Source organism: Adiantum capillus-veneris, chromosome 10 (genome assembly GCF_014529385.1).
Source record: "Adiantum capillus-veneris isolate H3 chromosome 10, ASM1452938v2, whole genome shotgun sequence".
Classification (NCBI taxonomy): domain Eukaryota; kingdom Viridiplantae; phylum Streptophyta; class Polypodiopsida; order Polypodiales; family Pteridaceae; genus Adiantum; species Adiantum capillus-veneris.
The window spans coordinates 67405139-67411160 of NC_140940.1; positions in this window are offsets into that span (position 1 = coordinate 67405139).

Genomic DNA, 6022 nt, shown 5'->3' on the forward strand with positions numbered 1-6022 from the left:
GTAAAATTTTGTTTGGTCCCATGGGTCATATTTGACCTCCGTGGATGATAATACAATCTCTCTCTCTCTCTCTCTCTCTCTCTCTCTCTCTCTCTCTCTCTCTCTCTCTCTCTCTCTCTCTCTCTCTCTCTCTCTCTGTGTGTGTGTGTGTGTGTGTGTGTGTGTGTGTGTGTGTGTGTGTGTGTGTGTGTGTGTGTGTGTGTGTGTGTGTGTGTGTGTGTGTGTGTGTGTGTGTGCGCGCGCGCGCGCGAGTGAGGTGGGATTGAGGGGAGGGTGTGTCCACGAGAGCAAGGTTTGTGGGTAGGAGAGATCCTAGGCGCAAGGCTGTGGAGAGACAACAGTAAGTGCATAGATTTCTACTAATGAAAGCTTGCAACATCTGGCACCAGGACCCAACCTCGAAAATCAATCATTTGATGCCAACACTCAACCTGCACCCCAGCAAGGTCCCGCAATAGCCCCTGCTCTGATCACCTTAGCCTAGTTGCGTGCTTGCAACCACCAATGCACCCACTTGCACTTGTTAGAGCTTGCTTCAGTTCTGCTACACCTACTACTTTGCTACGTCAATCTCTGCCTCACCTCCTTCCTGTTTCATCTCTGCTACACCCACTGCTTCGCTACATCAACATCTCCGCCTCACCTCCTGCCTCGCTATCCCATCGCTATAGCTTTAGAATGGTACTCCCTTTCTCCTTTTGTGAAAACTCTTATTTGTTGATTTCTTTCAATTTTTAAATGAAGAACATAAATAGATTCAATTGCTTAAGTTTTTTTTTTTAATTCTCATTAGAGATTGTCTTAAATTAACCCAAAATAATACATGCAAACCCTGGCATATCCTTTGCATAGGGGTTTCCAACAAGTACAAAAAGATCAGTTCAATGGGCACAAAGCCCCCTGAGGATTTGAGACCATCCATAAACCCTTCATCCAAGGTTACAAAATTTTCGTTGTTGTGCCATATTTTCTCTTCTCGGCAAGTTGCTTCCTCCTGCTTGACAAAGCCATCCACAAGTTTCTAGCACTAGCTCTGCATGTAGCACTCCATTCTTTTCATTCCTAGAAACCCGTATGGCTTTAAGGACTTTATCTCTATCTATACAGATTTCTGTCCTCATATCTTCATTATCCAATCACTTGGAGCAGCCTAATGCAAGGTCTCATCTGAAGAAAGGGGTGCCAAGTTGGCAAACCACCCATCTATAGACAATTCCAGTGAAGCACTTGATCATTGGACATCCCCATATGAGATGGGATATGGTCTCAGTTTCGTGGTTGCATATGATGCAAGTACCATCGCCGCCAAGGCCCTGCACTTTGTCGTTGTCCCCAATTGGCAAAAAACCCAAAAAAAAATTCTAGAGGAAAACTTTTTGGACTTCTTCGCATTCATAGTGCCATATATTCTCCAACACTTGGCTTCATTTGAACTTGCTCCACTCTTTCGACCAAGTTTTGTTGAGATGCCCAACCCACTACTCAGAGGAATCCATCTTCTCATAAACGCTCTTTGTTGAGGGAGAAAGAAACGACTTCCCCCCTAGCCACTTCCACACCTTCAACTCGACTGTTGTGGAGCAAGGTGGGGGTAGATCCAAGATTCTACCAACAAGGACCTCTTCTTGAAGGGACAAGTTGTTGACCTCCTTCAATTTTTGTAAAGACTACCATCCTCTGTCACCACGATAATTCCACACAGAGACCATGGTGCCACAACCTTTCTTGTTGAGTCGTCTTGCAATCTCAATCCAATGGTGGTCAAGACCAAGACCTTGTAGAATTGGGCCCCAAGGAGACCAGTGTAGAGCGGTGTTTTTTCAATATATGGCCTATAGATGGTAGATAAGTCTCAAGGAACTTCATAAACCCACCATTTCAACATCTTTTGAGGTTGCATTTCATGAAGAATTCCTTCCTCAGAATGAGAACAATGGGAATTGGCATGCCTAGAATATGTGTCTGATAGATAATCACACACTTACTAGTTACATCACCAATTATAGAGAAATCGTTTTGAAGCCAGAAGAAATTTATCCGTACATCACCAGTTATAGAGAAAACATTTTTAAGTTAGAAGGAATTGATCAGTTTGAGAAGGTGCGGCGTTTTATTTGCAGATTTGATCCAGAGTACCAATCCAAGGTTAAAACCCTTCACCCTAAGATCTTATCTCTAAAGCTATCTAGCGTGCACAAATTTATGATGACATTTTACATAAAATGAAAGCAAAATTTAGACACTTGCACAAAGCATCTACGTAGCTTGTGGGAGGCATCTTTAAAAACCTCTATATCACATTCGATCAGAGCCTAATAACAAAAACCCTCCACACATTTTGTGTATTGGAATAAAACTACCCTTCTTTCTTCACAAACCTGTAAATTTTCTTGAAAATTGAATTAAAATACTTCTCATGTAAATGTAAATTTGTAATCGATATGAAGTACAATCGATCCTCCAACCAAGAACATGTGATATACCTCCATACCTACAAGTGCATCCCCCAAGTTGCGCAGTCACTCGCATTCAATAAGAAGCATAAGTCTCGTGCTCCTACAAGAAGATCTTCCAAGAATCTCAACTGGCCTTGAGAACACTCTCAAACAAAGAGTTCTAAGAGCCAAGAAGGAAAATATTTACTGTACCTGTTTTTGTAAGCATGAGAAGAAGGATTTCTATCATAGAAAATCCCAAGAAGGCAACATTATGGAGAACAAAAAAGGCAAGGCCTTGAATATGGTACAGATATTTCCCTTATCTTCCTCATCAAAATACTCTCGGGTGGAGGTTTCTCACATGGAGCTCCTCCATGAGTGTTTCTTGATTACTGCTATCTGGCAGCTTGTCTTTGGACCATATGAGCTTGTTGCATGGCACATGGAAACATTCATAGTACACATGTTTGTATACAAATTGATGATGGTGCTACTCATAGTCTACAAGTTGGTTAAAAATCTTAGCATTCCCTAGACTCCTATCTTGCACCATTATGTTGTCTCCCTCATGAATGGAGCAAACAAAGATGTGTCAAACACCAAGGCTAAGAATCTCTTTTTAGAAATTCAAGGGCATCTTATGCACTTGGACTTCCAAGTTATGAACATAAGTCCTTCTTTAGCTCAAAATTATGATCATAAATCCCTTCAACTTTTTTGCCAATGATAGACATGTTTTGTAGCTGTAACAAATTTTAGTTATGCCCTTTGATTTAACTAATTCTTCTACCACTTTTATGACTATTATGGATGTTACACTTTGGCCATATTCAAAAAATTCATTATTGATTTTCTTGATAACATTTTGGTCTATGGTGTTACTAAAGTAGAGCATTTGCATCACCTCAAGCTAGTTTTTGAGTTTCTATGAGAGAATAAATCCATACAAACCTAAGCAAGCGTGATTTCTTGAAAATATAAATCAACTACTTCGAACATGTTATCTCTTCTATTAATTTTCAAATGGATCCAGCTAAGGTAGATGTTATTTTACAATAGTCTCATCCTACTAGTTTAGAAGAACTTCATATTTTTCTAGGTATGGTAGGTTACTATTGTAATTCATCAAGGACTATGTTGAGATGTAGTTCCTATGCTGGGCCAATTAAATGCTCAAGGTAAAGCATTCACTTGGGGAAAAGAGCAACAATGTTGTTTTGATAAGCTTAAGGTACCTTTAATTACAACACCCATTTTAACTTATTTGTTATCATCTCAACCCATTTGTGCTTGAGACGAATGCAAGTAACAAGGCTATTGGAGAAATTCTACTCAACGATGGATGCCTTGTTGCATTTGATAGCAAACTATTGGATTCTATGCAACAAAATTATTTTTCTTATGAAGCATGAGCTTTATGCCATTATTCGTGCTTTACAGAAATGGCGAGATTTTTTGTATAGTGCCCAGTTTGGCAAAAAAAATCATAAAAGCATCTAACAGTTTGCACAATAGAAAGATTCGAAAGGCCATAAGTCCAGGTGAGCTGAAATAATGCAAGAGTATGACGCTATGGTATGATATAGTAAACACTAGTACAATGTTGTAGTTGATGTTTTAAGTTGCATGCCTGCGACTCCATGGTGTGACATCATGATGAAAAAAGAGATCTTGCAAATACTTAGTGTAATGTTCAAGAAGGATCTTGCCTGACACTCCATGGTGTGACATCATTAAGAAAGTGATCTTTCAAGAACTCAATGCAGTGTTCAAGAAGGATTTACACAAAGTTTCAATTTCACTAGTGATGAACATAATTGTTGGACGCTTACTTCATAAAGGGAGAGTATGTGTACCTTTGGACTTTTACATCAGGTGCAAATTTTTTATGAGTTTCATGATAGTCCTAGTGTAGGTTACCCCGGAAGCAAAGGACCTATGTGCTTGTGCATTGATAATTTTACTATGCACACTTGCAGAAAAAAGATACAAGATTATATGATTCATTGCCAAAAGTTCTAGGTTAACTCAAAATGCCTCAAAGCATGATGACTACTTCATGCTTTAGAGATCCTTGATGAGAAGTGGAAAATTATCTCTATGGATTTTATCATGGGACTTTCAACTATTGTCCATGGACATGACTCCATTTGGATAGTTGTAGATTGTCTACTAAGATGTATAGTTTTATTCTATCAAATCAACTATTAAAACTCTAGAACTAACAAAGCTACTTGTGGGAATCTTCATAATTTATGGATTAATTACTAATATTGTAATTGATTGTGATCATAATTTCAATAGCCACTTCTAGAAAGCGATATACCAAAAGTTGGATACTAAGCTTAGCTGAAGTAAGGTTGATCATTTTGAAATAGGTGGTCAAACCAAGCCCGTAAACTAGGTTATTGAAGATATGTTACTTGCATATGTAATCAAATAGGGAGATTGAGAGGATCTTAGATTTTTCTTACAATAGTGCCAAACTTGTGTCTAAAGGGTTCAGATGCTAATTTATGGCTTTCAACCTTCATTCACCTATTTTTGTTGAGTTAGTCAATAGTAAGATCCATCAAGTCAAGGAATGTTTACAAGATCATATGTCCATGTTACATTTAGCTCGTTTAAATGTTAAATAAGCTCAAAATAGATATGGAGAGTACACTATTGAAAATGAAGTTCAGCTACTTTTGAAGAAAGAGATCTTGTTTCTTTATGTGTATCGAAACATTTCAAAAATCTCAAGGTCAATATTGTTCCTAAGTTATCTCCTTGTTATTGTGGTCCATTTAAGATCACAAAATGCATTAGTGTGGTTGCCTGTAAGTTGGATTTATAGTAGTCTTTGCATGTTCATCCAGTGTTTCATGTTAGTCATTTGAGAAAACGGCTAGGCAATGATGATAATGTTGTGGATATGGATTCTTTGGTTGACTTTTTTTAAACCAACATATTTACCTCATAAACCAGAATGTATTTTGGACTCTTATGGCCTACATACACAACACCAAAAACGTCATCAATTTTTGTTCAAGAGGAGAGGTACACATGAAGAGGGTTCTACTTTGGAAAACAATACTGTGATTAAAAAGAGTTTTCATTTTGTTTTGAGTATGAAAATTCTTATTAAAGGGGCGAGCAGTGCCATGACAAGGGTCAAGAAACAAGGTGAGATCATACACATGTGGCCGCATGGGTATGAAACCCTAGGCAAGGCCCTACTCAAGTGGATGGCATGCATGCTAGGGGGGAATCTATAAAGGTGCAAGGATGGGTGGTTAGTGGCATGCGGTTTCCCTTGTCTCAAAAAAGAGCTCCTACTCCAAATCAAATGAGCATGAAAGAAGCAAGACATGAGGAAAAGAAAACATTTTTCCGCGATGGTTGCATGGCGATTGTTGATGGTAGAGTGTTGCATAGGGTCATGTGGCCTATGGCAATGAGAATTTTGCAAAGGTGCTATGTGGTCAATTCCAACGTTCTTTTAGGGATTTCTTGGAGATAGAGACACGTCTATAGTTGGCAACAAGGAATTACAATGGTGCTATGTGTCCAAAGAAAAGACAGTCCTAGGAGATAAAGAC